This window comes from Protopterus annectens, chromosome 3.part1 (genome assembly GCF_019279795.1).
Source record: "Protopterus annectens isolate FY-2018-M chromosome 3.part1, PAN1.0, whole genome shotgun sequence".
In the NCBI taxonomy this organism is placed as follows: Eukaryota; Metazoa; Chordata; order Ceratodontiformes; family Protopteridae; genus Protopterus; species Protopterus annectens.
The window spans coordinates 1796487752-1796504946 of NC_056732.1; the positions used below are offsets into that span (position 1 = coordinate 1796487752).

General features: G+C 43.3%; 1 protein-coding gene across 1 annotated transcript in view; it reads right to left on the reverse strand.

Annotated features, from left to right (window-relative positions):
* Window positions 1-17195, reverse strand: part of LOC122797871 (nuclear GTPase SLIP-GC-like) — a 1420327-nt gene that overhangs the window by 575182 nt on the left and 827950 nt on the right. The gene's annotated exons all lie outside the window — the stretch shown is intronic.

The following is a 17195-nucleotide window of genomic DNA, read 5'->3' on the forward strand; positions in this document are numbered from 1 at the left end:
TGACTTTCTCTGCCACTGCATCAGCTACAGCTCCTTAACAGGAGTCTGATAACTCTTTAATCAGGTCCCTTTGAAGTTTTGTAAAGTAAGTTAAGTAATTCAGGGACCGTAAGGTAAAGGTCGCTGACGCAAAGACACACTTCCCATATCTATCCATAGTCCCGGAGTCTTTATTAGGAGGCTGGATAGAGGTACTCATTTCAGAGAGTTACTTCCTGGTGGTCACTGTCAGGACCATGGCATCAACTCCTACGCCTTTTGTAAGGAAATGTGGGGCAGTAATGTATTTATTTGGCATCCTAGGAGTAGGATCTATGATATCTGGGATCTCCCAAGCCTTTCAAGAGACAAGGTCGATAAGCTCATCAAAGGTGGAGTAACACAAGAAGTTGAAGGGCGAGATGCAAAGGCCTTCAGGAATACTGACTCCTCAGCAGAAGGGGGTGAGTACTGCCAATTACCTCCCTGTTGCAACAATTCTGGATGTCTCCAAAGAAGACATCTTTAGGAGATGATCATGGGGACCATTCTGCCTCATCAAGGTCAGTATCAGATGTGATAGACTCTTGTGGGGAGTCCAGATACTTCCTGTTACGTGTCCTCTTTTGAGGGACCTCTTCAGTGGGATACTCTGGAGAGGTTTCAGAAGAGGGAGCAGTACCCTGCGGTATGTCCTGAGTCCTAGCATCACTGCTCCCTGTGGAGAGGGTGCGTGAGAAGACAAAGGCACCTGACATGAAGAGGGATGAAGAAAGTACAGTTTTGTACCTACCATAAATGTAGATGTTCGAGTGTATACACTGCTACAGTCATTACACTTGGGTTATCTGCCATCAGGCGGTCCCGCAGTCGGCCTGAGTTCCAAAGTCTTGGTCTGGCGTCAGTTGTGGCTGCTTCTTTCCTGACGTCAGTGCGACAGGGGTATAAAAGAGGCAGCCGACGCCATTTTCTTCAGTTTTTCTTGCCCCAGATGTCGGCTGCCCCCAAATAGGAAGGCAATACATAATGGTAAATAAACATATATAATAAATAAAAAACAATAGCTTCAGCTATAAGCAAATACACCATATAGATTGTATAGAAAGGGAGGAGTAGATAAGTCCCAGCTAAGAAAGAGGGGATGGAGGGAGGGTAACCTGGACTGCAGCAGTGTATACACTCGAACATCTACATTTATGGTAGGTATAAAACTGTACTAAGTTCATCGTGTTACACTGCTGCAGTCATTACACTTGGGTTGAATCCCAAAGCTGAGGCTGGGTGGCTGGTACTAAACAGGGTTAAGAGTGGCTAAGAGGCCCTGCAGAACTGCAGTGGCAAAGCCAGCTCTGGTTTTTGAGTACAGAGGTAAGTGGTAATGTTTGGTAAAGGTGTGCACAAAACTCCATGTTGCATCCTCCAGAATATCCTTGGTTGGTACTCCTCTGAGAAAGGCTGCTGAGGTGGCTGTAGCCCTGGTGGAATGGGGCCTAATGTTACCAGGCACAGTTTTCCCATGATGTGTGTAGCAGAAATGGATACAGTGTCCTATCCATTTTGAAATGATCTGTTTTGAAATAGCCTTTCCTTGTGATCCTGCAGCATAGGATACAAACAGTTGGTCAGATTTTCTGAAAGCTTTTGTTTTATCCAAGTAGAAACGTAACTGTCTGTGAATGTCCAAAGAATGTAGAAGCCTCTCCTCTTTATTCTGGGGGTTTGGATAAAAGGTGGGCAAATGAATGGTTTGGTTAAGAGCCACACTAGATACCACCTTTGGCATAAAGGTAGGGTTAGTTCGTAAGGAGACTATGTCTTGATGAAAAATGATGAAAGGTTCTACTGCCATCAGTGTCTGTAACTCTGAGACTCTCCGTGCTGAAGTTATTGCTAGCAGCAGAGCAGTTTTCCATGACAAAAATTTTAATTCTGCTGAAAAAGCTGGTTCGAAAGGTGGTAGAGTAAGTTTTTCCAAAACAAAATTGAGGTCCCAAGTTTGTGTTGGTGCTCTCCGGGGCAGTCTTATGTTCTTAGCCCCTCTGAGGCATTGTCTTAGTAATGGATGTGAAAAAATAGGAGGATCCGTGTTGCAATGAGCTGAAATAGCTGAAGCGTGGATCTTAATAGAAGAAAAGGAAAGGCCTTTGTTCAGCATCTCAGTTAAATACTGTAATATCTGAGGAATATTTGGGACAAGAGGGTTTAGGCCTTGAGCCTGGTTCCAGGCGCAGAATTTTTTCCATTTTTCTTACTAAGTTTTCCTGGTGCTGGGTCTCCTGACCTCCAAAATGACATCCATAACAGCTTTAGAAAGAGCGTGTTGACTGGTTGTTTAAGTAATCTGCCATGCAGCCAGATTTAAGGTTTTGAGCTGGCTGTGCAGGATCTGATTGTTTTGCTGAGTCAGAAGATGAGGAATTTGAGGTAAAATCCATGGTGGGCCTTGAGCCATGTTCCTTAATATTGGATACCAGTGCTGTCGTGGCCAGTCCGGAGCAATGAGGATCATTTGTGGCCTCTCTAGTCTGGCTTTCAGGAGTATGTTTACCAGAAGGGGCAGTGGAGGGAAGGCATAAACTTTTAGTGTTTTCCAACTGAATGATAGGGCGTCCACTTTCCACGCTAGTGTGTGGTATGTCCTTGTGCAAAATTTTTGTAGTTGGTAGTTTAGGGGGGAGGCAAAAAGATCTATGTCTGGGCTCCCCCATTTTTGAGTTATCATTGTGAATACTTGTGGGTTTAGTTTCCACTCGTGAGGATCCATGATATTTCTGCTTAGGTCGTCTGCCAGTGTATTTTTCTTTCCTGGCAGGAATTGTGCTTGCAGCTGAACTTGATAGGCCAGTGCTGTATTCCACAAAGTCATTGCTTGCCTGCACAGGGGGTAGGAATGTGTGCCCCCTTGTTTATTTATGTACCACATCACTGTGGTGTTGTCCGTCTTTGGTAGCAATTGTCCTGGATGTAGAAGGTCCTTGAAAGCTGTTAGGGCATTTTGTACAGCTAGCATCTCTTTTTGATTGATGTGGAGATGCATTTGGTCTGTGGTCCACTCGCCCTGAATACATTGTCCTGCCATGTGTGCTCCCCAGGTGTAATCCGATGCATCTGTTGTTAGTGTCTGCCTGGCTGTGGGTAAGGTGAAAGGCTGTCCCTTGTTGTGGTGACATGCCTGTGCCCACCATAGAAACTCCTGTTGAAGGCAGGGAATGAGTGGTATTATTGCTTCCAAACTGTGGCTGTGTTGAGTCCATACACTTTTCAGATACCATTGTAACTTCCTCATATGCAGTCTGGCATATGGAATTAGTAGAATGCAAGATGCCATGAACCCCAAGGCCTGCAGAATTTTTCTTGCAGGGAGTTGGGTTTTTGTTGCCATCAATGGAAAATATTGAGTCAGTTGTCCTTGCTTGTCTGGCGTGAGATAAGCCATCTGGGCCATTGTATTTAAGCTGGCACCCAGGAATATTATCTCTTGTGAGGGCACTAGTTTTGACTTCTTTTCGTTTACTGTGTACCCTAGGCAACTTAGTAGGTTTTTTACAAATGCCAGACGCTTTAGAAGAATGTCCTTGCTTTCTGCTTGAATAAGGCAGTCATCCAAGTATGGGTATATTTGAATCCCTCTTTGTCTGCAATAAGCAATTACTGGTGCCAGGCATTTTGTGAAGACCCTGGGCGTAGTAGATAAGCCAAAGGGCAGTGCAGAGAATTGGTAATGCGTTGAACCTGCTAAGAATCTGAGGTATCTTCTGCAATTTTGTCTGATAGGGACATGCAGGTATGCCTTCTTGAAGTCCAGCGTTACTAGCCAAGCCTTCTTCCCCAGCATGGGAAGAAGTTGCTGTAGTGTCAACATTTTGGATTTGGGAACTTCCAGGTAAGCATTTAGAGTAGAAAGGTCCAGAATGGGCCTGCAGGCTTTGTCCTTTCGGGGGACCAGAAAGAGTCTTGAGTAAAATCCTTGTCCTTTCTCCTGTATTGGAACCTCTTGAATAGCTCTCATGTCCATGAGTGCTGTAACTTGTTTTTGAGCCTCTGCCCATTGATTTGGTTGCAGGTTTGGCATTCCTTTTAGCCTTGGTAAAGTGTGAAAGTGGAACTTGTAACCTTGAGATACAATATTTAGAACCCATTTGTCTTGGGTGATGATGTGCCAATTGCTTGCAAAAAGTGCTAGTTTTCCTCCCAAGGGAGCCACCAAGAGAGAGATGCTTGGCAGCCGGAGGGGGAAGTCATAGTGACTGTTTTCTGTAAGTTTGTGGCCTGTCTTCCCCTCCTTTCTGGGTTGAGGTACCCCATTGACGAGGCTTGTAAGAGCCTTGCGGCTGACCTCTGCCCCTTGGGCGCCTGTATCTGCCCCTCTGAGGTCTGTCTGAAGTTGGAAAGGACTAATTTTTGGTTGTCCAATTTCTACTAAAACAAGGGAGCTGCACCTGTAAGAAATCCTTGACCGTCTGCATAGATTTTGTCTTATCCTCCATTTTCTTTAAAACCTCTTCTGCTTTGACTCCAAATAACACATCCTGCTGTAAAGGTGCATCCAATAACTTTGCTTTAACATGATCAAGTAAGCTTTCTTCTTTTAACCAAGCATGCCTACAAATGACAGACCCTGTAACTGTTGCCCTACAAGAGGCTTCTAATGAATCAAATCCACATTGCAAAGTATGTTTGCCCACTTGTCCTGCTGCATGCAATAAATCCTGCATTTCCTTGTAGTCAGGCTACTCTGAATTTGGAAGCATTTTTTGCTTTAACTTCAGCATGTGAAACTGGCAATTTAAGGCCCTCGTGGCTAGAGTAGCTGAGGTGTATACTTTCTTTCCCCATCTGTCGAATGCTCTAGAATCCCTTTCAGAGGGAACTGGATTTTTAGCAGTAGAGGCCTTAACCCCTTTGGGACCCTGGGAAATGGTTTCTGGGTCTGCAACAGGGCTCTTGTATAGAAATTTGTGAGAGTCAGGGACTCTGTAGTATCTGTCTGGTTTGGCTGGGGCTGGAGGTAAAGAATCAGGATTCAAACTAGATTCTGAGTAAACATCATCCACAATGTCTAACACTGGAGGGATAGCAAGGGGTCTGTGCTGAGGCAATAATAGGAACTCTCGGAGCCTTTTCTTGGATTCAGAGTAATCCTGGCCTTCCCACTGGAAATGTTCCCTCATGGTATGCAAGGTTTACCCAAAAGAGTAGTCCTCTGGGGGAGAGGCTGAAGGGATTGATTCTTCAGCATCAGAATCCTCATATGGGGGAAAAAGAGTATTCCTGTTCTTCAGAGGAATCCGAGTAAATGGAAACCCAGTGAGATGAAACATAGTCTTCCTCCTGTCTAGGCCTTTTATCAGGAGGGGGATGGGAACCCCTGATCAGGGTAATTAAGTCTTCGGCCATTTTGAGCATCTGTTTCTTAGGCATGGTGCCCTGTACTGGAGAATGCTGTACTGGCTTCTTTACTTTTAAAGGAGTTTTAGACTTAACATAAGATTTTATAGTTAGTGTAGCCAGTCTGAAGACACCTTCTGCAGCTGAGGGCCGTTCAACTGCAGCAGATTCCTCTTCAGGAATGGTGTCAGTAGGGCCTAAAGGTATAGTATCCAGAGGCCCAGCCATCTCCGCTTGGTAGTCGGAGGCAGCCTGTGGTTCTAATTCAGCGGTCGTCAGGGGCTGCGAAGGTGCCTCGCTGAAAACCAGAGAACCGGCGACTGGCCTAGCAGAGGCCTCGTCGTCAGGTTTGGGTCTCGGCTGCCTGTCCTTATCTTTGCACTTCTTATGCATCCCGGTCATCGGTTGCTCCGATGGCATGGTGTAATTGAATTTTCTACCAAAATAATGTCCGGCAAAATCAAACCAATGTTTAATAGTGCGCTTGTTAACCCTAGCACAAAACCGACAACCAGTGACGTCATGGTCTGGGCATAGGCATGGAATACAATAAGAATGAAAATCCTTATGAGGTATTTGCTTCCCACAAGAAATACAATTATTAACTTTTACTGACATCAGTCTGAGGCAAGAAAAGTTTCCCCAATGGGGTACTTAGCTTTATTGAAGACTTTGGTTCTGAATTTCGAATTGAAAATCTCAGGAGTCGGCCGACCGGCACTTGCGAACTGCTTCTGCTTCGGGCACCGCAGCAGCAAGAAAGACTGAAGAAAATGGAGTTGGCTGCCTCTTTTATACCCCTGTCACACTGACGTCAGGGAAGAAGTGACCTCAACCGATGCCGGACCAAGACTTTGGAACTCAGGCCGACTGCGGGACCGCCTGACGGCAGATAACCCAAGTGTAATGACTGCAGCAGTGTAACGCGATGAACATCTGATGAAGATTGAGTCTCAGACTGTAAAGAAGTCAAGGGCCTCCTCATTACCTCAAATGCAGACCCTCCCCACTCAGAAGAGGTCCCCGGATCTGACACATAAGTTGTCGATGCCTAAGGTCTCTCTCCAGAGCCAAAGAGAGCAGCTCTGAAGCAGAGGTAGGAGCCAAGATCATCCACACTAAGGCCCCTGGGGACAAAATCGGCTCCAAAGAAACCCAAAAAAGTATCTGTGGACCAGATTGGGAGTGTCGGCTACTAGAGGTCTCTTGCTCCAAAGGCAGGGAAACACTCAGGCATGACATCGGAACTGGGGATGTTAGAAGTCCCAGAGCTGACACTGACACAACCTGGATGTCAGGATCTTCCCACTCTGAAGCAGGAGGACAGATTGGAGGAGGAACTGCAGCAGGAGAAAGTGTTTTCGACTGAGCCAATTCCTTTGGGCTCAGATCCATAAGAATTCTGGCCAAGGCAGGTGTCCTTAAAAGTCTCTCCATGACCCTGTCCACATCTTCATCTAACAGACTCCTGATGGATCTAGTGGATACTGAAGGCAATCTTGAAGGGGCTAAAATTGGAGAAGGTAACCTAGAAGAAATCTTTTCCACTGAAGGAGATCAGCTCCTGTGTTTCTGCACCAAGGATGTTGTCGGAGGTTGTGGAGATCCCTGCTCCAAGGAGATACTGGAGCCAGGAGTGGATGTTGGATCTGATGGAGCTTTTGGATCCACCAGTTTCGGAGCTTTCTGCTTCAGCTCCAATGAGGGTTTCAGCTCTGATGAAGGTCTCTTTGGTGGTTTGTCTGATTTTTCTGCAGATATAGCCTCAGAGAAATGTGTTTTCAAGAGGCCTTTCGATATTAATTTATTCTTACTCTCCATCAAAGCCCGATGGTTAAAATGATGGCAGATGGAGCAAGATTCCTGTAAGTGTATAGCCCCTAAGCAATGCATGCACAAAGTGTGTAAATCACTAAGGGGCATGTTTTTACTGCACTTCTTGCACTTTAAGCCTAAAGGCTTGCTGTCCTTTTGAGACATTATGAAGAAAACATCCGAGACAGAAAGGTACACAATCTCACAGATCACTTTAAGTACTCTAACTTAAAAGGACTTAAGGCAGTCTCTCACATAGAAAAGGGGTTAAAGTCCAAAGGTTGAAAGGTTTAAAAGTTTAATGGTTTTAGTAACAAGGAGAGGAAAGTCCTCTAACTCAAATGGACGTTCCTAAAATGCCCTCTAATTTAAACAGATGTTTAGTGCTAAAAGAGAGATAAAAATATAAGGAAAGTATAAAGAGAAATATATGTGAAATGTAAGAAAAAAATGTATTAGAAAGTAGCTATCAAAAAAGTTTGCACTTAGCCCAGAGCTTTGACTCACTGAAACCCTTCGCTGTATGGCAAATGAGATCTGAGGTAATCAGGGGGAGGGTTTATGGGTAAAAATGTATCCCACGAACTTTGCTGAAGGCCTTGAGCTGGAATATTGGCTGAGACGGATTGACCCACAAGTGAGAATAAAGGCGAGATTGACAACATCACATCCTGAGTTAACTACGGACATCTAAGGTATTCAAAGTATTCTCTCCTTTGTTGGTAGACTTAGGAAAGAAAACTGGTAAATTAATCTGTTCTTCCAAGCTACATTCTGAAGTTACTTAAGGAAGAAATGAAGGGTTTGTTTTAAGTGGCACTCTCTTTTGTGAAAAATAAGGGGCTGAGATTTACAAGAGAGTGCCTGTAGGTCTGATACACGTTTTGCAGATGTAATGCAAACCAGAAAAATAGTTTTCCATGAAAGAAACTTTATATCTACATATTGGTTAGTGATTGGAGTAAAACAGTAATGTCCCAAGAATATAACTGATCACAAACTGGGGGTCTCAGTAAAAATGTTCCTCTAAGGAAGGCTTTGGCCACTTTGAGAGAAGCAATAGATGTACCATTGAGCCCTTTGCAAAAGTTTGAAATGGCCGCAAACTGGACTTTAATTGTAGACTGACTTGAGCCAGTTGTGAATAGTTCTGAAAGAAACTACAAAATTTCAAGTAGAATTGATGAAAATGAGTCTAGTCCTTTAGAAGAGGTCTAGACCGAAAAACACATTTTGTAAGTCTTTTTGGTTGAGTTTCTTTAAAAAAAAAAAAAAAAAGTTGATATCGACTACCAGGGAAGAAAGCCTGGCATCTCTGGAATCATTACAATTGGAGAAACCATGATGTCAGTTTTAGGGTTTTGAGGACTGGTAGAGGTAGCCCAGATGGGTAACTGAGGAAATCTGTAAATGGATACAGAACCCATGGTGGGTGAACTAGGTGAGGTCAAAGAAAGGGGAACCAAACCGGTCGAGGTCTGAAGGGAACAATGAGAATTACCTTTGTCTTGCATTTCATAGCTTTATGAATGAACTTGGCAATTAGGGGAATTGTCAGAAAGGTATAAAGGAGACCTGGGTCCAAATATGGACTAGAGTATATCTCAATGACTGTCCCTGCAGTGGGATGAGGACAAAGTAACTTCTACACTTGTTGTTTAGCTATGAAGCAAAAAGGTCAGGGCTAGGTTGGCCCCAGAGGCTGTAAATCTCCACTGCCACTGTTTTGTTGAGAGATCACTCGACAGGCAATAGTATAGTTCTGCTCAGTTTGTCTGCCAGAACACTGGACTACTCAGGTATGTGCATTGCTACTAGAAAGCAGCTTGAAGACATCACCCACTGCGAAACTCTCATGGATTCTCAGCAAAGAGTGTACAAGTGCATTCCACCCTGTTTGTTGATGTACCAAACCCCTAACATGTTATCCAAGTGTGGCAATCACAACCTTGGGCAAGGCAGTCCTAAAATGCCTGCAATGTAAGGAGGACTGCTGTCGACTCCAAGACACAGATGTGAAGTTTGGCCTCTACTGATGATCCACATTCCTTGAACTGTCTTCCCTTTAAAATGCCCCTTATTCACCCAAGAATGCAGTCGTCCATAGTGACTTTTGGCTCTGGGGATAAGTGTCTGGAAGTGTCTGCCCTGAGTAACTGAACTGGACAAAATCCACCACTGAATGTGGTCTCTGCAGACCTGAGTCAGACAAACTCTGTAGTGAAGGACATGTATTTTGTGTCACCAATGTACACCTAGTGTCCACTGTAGAACTCTCATGTGCTATCTGAACAAAGGAACCATAATTATAGAGAAAGACATTAGCCCTACAAGTAATAGGATGAATTGGGCTTGGGGCTGGGGATGTTTTATCACATAGAGGGCTATGGATCTTATGGATTTGAGTAGTGTTAAGGGAAGTTTTGCTATCTGATATACAGTGTCTATGTGGCAGCCCATGAATTCTATGGATTGAGTATGGGGATAATTTGCTCTTTTTGGTGATTACTGAAATGCCCAAGTGAGCTGTTAGATCTATAACAGGGATGACTGGTGGCTCAGTAGTAGATCCCTGGAGGTAGAAGTTAGAAGAATATTGTCTAAATATGGGAATACCTGGATCCCTTGCAGCCTGAGATAGGCTGTCATGGTTGCCATTATCTTGGTGAATACCTGGTGGACTGTGGTGAGACCGGATGGCAGCGTCTTGAACTGAAAGTGATTGGCTTCCAGATGGAAATGGAGGAATCTCCTGGACTGCTGTTGGATCTTGATATGATAGAAGATGTCTTACAGACTGATAGAACACATCTACATGTCCTTCATCAGTGGCAGTAGAATGGACTGTACTGTGACCATCCAACATTTTGTCGGTTTTTATATATAGATTCATTTTCCTGGGATCCAATATGGGTCTGAGGTCGCCTGTCTTTTCTGGAACTAAAAAGAACCTTGAATAGACTCCTCTTTGTTGGTCTTTGGGGACAGTTTGGATGACTATTTTGTCAAGTAAGTTCAGAAGTTCTGTTGCTACAGATTCCAACTGATTAGGTGGCATATCAGGAATTTTTTCTGTTGTCTTTCGAGGTTCTGAAAAGGGTATTGTATAGCCACTGGTAATGATCCTTAGCACCAAAAATAGGAAGTTATAGTCTGCCAGGTTAGACAGTGTCCTCCAAATGCTTTCAGAATGCAGCAGTTGGGCAAATGTGCAGGGGCACCGATAAGGTTTATCTGTAAAAGGTCTGCAGAATCTTAGCTCTGCGGACCACCTCTGCCCCAAGGTGATTGCCCCCTGCCTCTGGGAGGTCTGTCCCCCAGGAGTACTCTTTTGAAAACCTTGTCATTTTTTGAACCACATTTTTCTTCCTCCCCTTTGATTCCTTGAAAAGGATCTCTGAGGAGTTGAACAATGGATTCCAATGGCAGACACTGTCTTACCATCCTTCTCACTCCTGATAAGTGTTTCCTTAACGTTTGGTCCAAATAAGGTTGCACCATCATGAGGCATTTGTAAAGGATGTTTTAAAGCCTTCCATGAAGTTGCATAGCTGCATCCAGGCATGACATTGTATGGTAATACCTGTACTGGCTGTTCAAGTTGTGCCATCTGTTGTATTGGAAAGCAGTCTCTTGGCAACATTCAAGGATGACTGTAAGGTAAACAACTAAATATTCACAGATTTCTGGTTATCTGAAATTTAATTACCCACCAGGGAATTTGAAAGCTCCTTGATCAAAGCCCTCTAGAAACATGTCAGGTATGCCATATGGTTCAGTGCATGGAGAGTCAACATGGATGAAGTGTAGGTCCATTTCTCCAGTCTATCCAACTGCCTTGACTCCCTGTTAGACGGATGAACAGAGGGACATTCATCGGACAGTTCCTTTTGTATGGTTACTCCGACCATGATGGCATCTACAGGGGGACACTTGGTTCAATGTTTTCTTTCTTTCTTTGGAAGCAACTAGAATTTTGCCCATTTTTTTTAAGATGCGTACTACCACAGCAGGTTCCTTCCAGGCTTTTTGGGTGATGAGGTCAACTAAGGTGTTGTGAGAAGGGACAACCCAAGATGTTAAAGGGTCAGATGCAAAGGCTACAAGAAACACAGACTCACCAGAAGAAGAGGTTTCAATGATGTCTCCAAAGGAAACATCTTTGGCTGAACCTTGGGAATTCTTCTCCTTCATTTATGTCTTCAGTGAATAACTCAGGGGAAGAGTCAATATGATTCTTCTTGCAAGTCCTATTTCCAGGAATGCGCCTTGGGTTTTCTGAGGGAAACATATCATATTCAGAAGTTGAGCCTGAATGCCGAGTAGTCCCTAAGCTGATAGGATACATATACCCCTGTCGACCAGAATAAGAGGAAGAAGGAGCAGCCTTCAGGGGGAGTCTGGATGGATCCAGACTCTGAGCATGAACCAGTCATCTTGGTCTAGCCATGGCCCTCTCCACAGCCTTAAATGCTGTCTCAGCTAAAGGAGCCAAGGAAGAGTCACCCAAAATAGCAGAATCGGTAGTTGTCTTAATTCCAAGGGCTGATGGCTCAGAGGAGAACCATGGAACTGAGCTGTTTAGAGTCAAAGCCTCGAGTGGTAGGGAAGGCTTCAAAAGTCTCAGAGTTAACTCCACCATTGTTGCTCTGACTCTGACACTCTAGATCCGGGACTCTACTTGACCCAAGTGCATCAGTGTGGAGTAAGTGAGAGAAGAAGTCATAGCTGAAGTCTCCAGGGCTACTGGCTCTGAAGCTGATACCGCAGAAAGACTGGATTTGAAGTGCACCGGCTCCAAAAATGGAAACAATGTTGGAAGCAGTGCAGTTGGGGTCGAAGGAGTTGGTGCTGGTGATTTCCTTCGGGAAGAAGCCAGGAGGACTCACAGCTGAATATGAATCCTCAAAAATTTCTTCATCATTCGGTCAACATCAAACTCAATGAGACTCCTTGTGCATCGACCAGATCTGGAATACAAGGCTATCAAAGCAGGCCTTGAAGGATCTTCTGTAGTATAGGTGAATGAAGACTCAAGCTAATGGGCTCCAGAGAAAATGAAGTTTTCAGGGAGGGAGTCCAGATCCTGGAGACAGTTGGATCTGACAGCCTCAAAACCTTAGGTGACAAATATGTAATAGCTGTGGGGTCCAGGGACCTTTTCTTAGATTTGTCTGAATAATCTTCATGTCTCTTTTCATTAGAATTCCCTTTTGATCTGTCTATATATTTTTCTCTCTTTCTCTTTCAACCTTTCTCTTTCTTTGTCCCTCTTTTAATCAGAGATGCCTTCAAATCTGAAGACAGTTTGCACACTGTCTGAGGAGGAAGGAGAACCTTTCAAAATAAGCTTCTTCCTTCTCCCTGGAGGGTTCTGGTGCTGAATGCAGCAGAAATGGAACAAGAATCCTGCAAGTGGGAAGGCCCCAAAGAGTATACACACTGTGAGTGTGGGTCTTGAGGATGGATATTATGTCGACAGGAGGAACACTTCTTGAAACCTGTACACTTTTCTGACATTAGAAGTAGAAGAAATTACACTGTTTATGTACTATAATGAGTTATCAGAAACTGTTTCAACTATTTACATTTTAAACTAAACGTATGCAATCCTAACTCCCTAAAGACTAAGCCCAAGAAAACACACATTAACATACAGCAAATACTTGCAAAACCACACTAAGCGAATATTTTACTTTTTGAAAAACCTAACACTATTAAATTTTAATAACAAGGTTAAATAACTGAAATGGCGAGGATCAAAAGCTTCACTTATTGTGAAACGGAACAGAGCCCATGGTCAACACATCTGATTAAACAGGTGGCAAACAAGATCTGAGATAATTCAGGCAAGAGAGGGGAATTTTGGGGTAGGGAGGAGTCAGAGCTCTCGGATCCAATGCTTTGGTATAAGGCACTGAGATTAGATCTGACAACCCACATGTTGAGTCCTATGAAAAAAGACAACATCTGATACATCATTACTCTGATGTAACACTTAACCTGTAGACACTGATTCCATGACCAGGTTATATAATGTACTTACAACTTCAGCTACAACACCCTTATAAAATTCTGCTGTAAAGCCATCTAGTCCTGGTGACTTACTACTGGCCAGGGGGTCTATGATGGTGTACTAGTTTATTTTAAACTGGCTGTGTGTGCAATTGGCAGTATGGTCAAATCAACTTTCCCCCACCAGGGCTCTATCTTGGGTATTGCCCTGCTCCCTTGATGAATTTCTTGAATGATGCACCTATTTATTGTTTATAAAGTGGTAAAAACTACACCCCATTCATCCCTAATTCTGGCTATAGCTACCTCTTGCTGCTGTTGACCACATCTTACAGACATCAACACATTCTAAATAATTTCTTTCACCTAATAGCAGAGATGCCACCTTTCCATTTAGTAGCTAGGTTAGTGTACAATAACTGCCTCTACTGCTTCTAGGCTGAATAAGCTCTTTAAATTCTGACTTACCATTCTTCCCTCCTTGTCTAATACCAGACTGTAATGCCACAATACATTGTCCCATGATTTGTGCAGCTTTTTTTTGTTCCAACCTTTCCTTATATGAATACCCTATAATTAACTGCCTACACTGCTGTTTAAACATTCCCAAGACATGGTGCCATCCTAGCAAATTGCCACTGGGCTCCCCCCAAAAGGATGCAGCTCATCTTTGCTACTTTTCCCCTGAATGTTTGCTTCAACAGTAAGAGATCCATTCTCCAAGGTTTGTAGGTCCTATGACCTATATCAGGATTGATCATAACAGTGATCATGGCATAGTCTGAGAGACCAACTGGTTCAATAGATGTGTCTATGCATCTAAACATATCCCCTTGGCTAGCTAGCCACATATCCAGCCAACTAGCAACTGCCCCAGTGTCTAGGTAAGTATAACTATTAATGCACAGGTGTTGTACTCTTTAGATGTCAACCATGTATGTCTTGCTTCCCCTTAATCAGTGCTCTAGAGTTTTATTTGAGCATGGCCCTTCCAGACAGATGGCAATTAAGCCATGGATCAATGGCCCTGACAAGTATCATGCATTCCTCTTTCTGCAGTTTTCAGATTGCCTGGAACATACTCTGTATTGGAGTAGGTTCATCTTCATTTCGGCCATAAAAGTTAGCTTATATTAACAATCCCTGTCCTGTGATTAACTAAAGGAATACCCATCATCCAGCTTTATTGGTTTGTTCACTCAAAATCTTCCAACACAAGTTCTTGTGCATTAAGATCACTAGCTCTCCTTAGCTGAAACATAACATGAAGCATACCTCTTTCCAGCCCATTTGGCAAACATTGCATTCATCATTTTTCTTTTTATCTTAACTTCCTGCAGTAGGAAAAAAATGAGCTTTCAGTTTGCATAGGTAAAGAAAAATTGCCTTTATCCTCCATGGAGGAGACATTCCTTTCACATTCCAACTGACTACCCTAACCATAACATCATTAGAAGGATCTCACTGTGGAGTGGTTTGCATTACACTGTGCCCGTAACCACTCATTATTACTCTGCATACTTGACACCATAAATACACTCGTAAGAATAATGTACAAGCATTATCAAACTATATCGCAATGAACACTTAAAAGTTTTGATATCACAACAATAAACTATGTGTTAAACCAACAATGCAAAGTCTCTATCTTAATCACTTAAAACAGTATATAAATGATTTTGTGTGGTACTGATGGATATCATTAATCAGCACCCCAGGCAGTTTACTGCTATCAATGCTTGGTCCCAGCTTGCGCACTGGGTATAAAGCAAATTGTGTGGTGAACATAAGAACTTAACTGTTTTAATTCAGTTCAACTGCTTGACTTGCCTGGCAGACTTTGTATATAACAGCAACCCAATAAACCAACACACAGTCACAGATTTTGGATATTAGTGCCATCATTAGGTTGATCCATTCTAGCTCTGTCTGCCTGGTAATCTTCCACAGTGTTACGATTTTATCAAGTTGAAGTTTAGGTGATGAAAATGATCACTCATCCACCTCCCCTACACTGCTGATTACCACTAGCTTAGACAGGGGATATTTGTTAGCTGGGGCATTGCTACCATAAAAAGAGAAGCTTTAGTCACTACTGGTCTATTATTGGACACTGCAAGCCCTCTTTATCTTTCTTATTTAATAGTGACTTGACTGGACAGTTGTTTGCAGAGCAATCCTTCCTCTTGATAGTTGCAGAGGTAGGAGGGGGCTTTGCTTTTACCTGAGTATATGACCCATTAGGTAACATCTGGAGCTAGGAGTCTACTTCTTGATAACTGTAAAATATTAGTTGTGTGATCCCTTTTGCCAAAAACAGGCTGGCTAGATAGTTGTACCTGATATTCAAGCATTCTGCACTGGTGGACGTACAGATTAAGGGTTTTTCTTCTCTGGTAAAGTGAAATACTGCAGTCCAGAGCAAATTGGTGTCCTGCAATTAGAAATATGGCACCCAACACCCTGGCTTTTTGCAACATTTGTTCCCTGTTGTGGAAGTCCAAAAACTTCACTATAAAATGTCTGTGGTTATTTCTGGACACATTCATGGATGGAATTCCATGTGCCTGTTCAATTATTGGCTGGCTTGGCAGTCCCAAGATTTGTGCTAAGTACATTTTGATGAAGGTGGTTGGCTCCAATCCATTTAACTACTCTAGGAGACCAATAAACCACAAACTGTTTCTCCTGAAGTTGTTTTCAAGTCCTCCAATTTGGTCTCTAGTTGTACTGTATGGGATTGCAGGTCTTGCACCACAGTAGAATGGAATACTACTACTGCCTGCTGTTCTGTCATTCCCCATTGTTGCTGCTGTAGTGTGGTCTGAATGGTGGTAAGTTGAGTATCATTCCTAACTGTGACAGCTTTCATTTGCTGGATATCAACTGCCGCTCCTTTCATTATAGCAGAAGTTGCATTGATCAAAGCACAGACTGCTGTAAGTTCTTCAGAACACAGTTCTGTTTCCTTGGCCATTGCTTCTCCACATAGGAGGCTCATTATGACTCTTTGGCTGCCAGAGCTAGTAATGATTTGTTGTTTGTGTGTTACTTTGCTACCCAGGGGTAATGTGTACTACAGCAGCTGCCGACAGGTATGTAGTTTACACCACAACTGTATGTTGTTTAAAATCACTGGATGGTCATGCTACATTTTATCTAAACCCACCCACAGTTGTGTAAAGTCTTACCATAATGGTAGATATCCTTCTATTCACTGCAGCAGTATTCTTAACATTTGAGATCCCCTGCCTAGGGCATCCTGACATCTGGCCATTATACCAAAGCCTTAGGTTGCTTTAAGGTATTCTGTACATTGCACATATTCTCCTTGGGTAGCACAGGGCATAAAGGCGACATCCAGACATACCATCCTCAAAAATGAAAGTCCCAGTAGGAACGCTAGTCCAAGGAAAAACAAAAGGTAACCAGTACATCCAAAAGAGAACTGTACCAGAGGGAGGAGGGAGACAGTGAATACTGCAACAGTGAAGAGAAGCACATCTACTGTTATGGTAAGATTTTTACACAAGTGCATTGTGTCCTTCCATTCACTGTTGCAGTATTCTGAACATTAGGGAGAGTGCCACAGCTCAGGAAGAAACTTGGGAGGAGGAAGGACCAGCAGAGCTCTCTAGGAAGCTATGAAGGATGGCCTTAGCAAAACAGCTCTAGCTCTGGAGATTCCATCCAACTTGTAATGCTTGGTAAGTGTATGCACAGAAGTCCAGGTAGCTGCCTCAAGAACAGAGTTTGTGACATCTGGCCAATACCTCACCAGACTGCCAACAATTAAATGACATCCCTTACTATCCTGGGTTAGTAACTAATGAGCTTCAATCCTCACTACTGACTCCAGTATGAGACTGTTACTTAAACAGAAGTAAAATAATTGATAACTATGACTAGAACGGCTAGGTCTTTGACCTGACCTGGGGAGTATGAAACAGGTAGAAGCACTCTCTAATCTAAAGAAAAACACTGTTTTCCAGCCACAA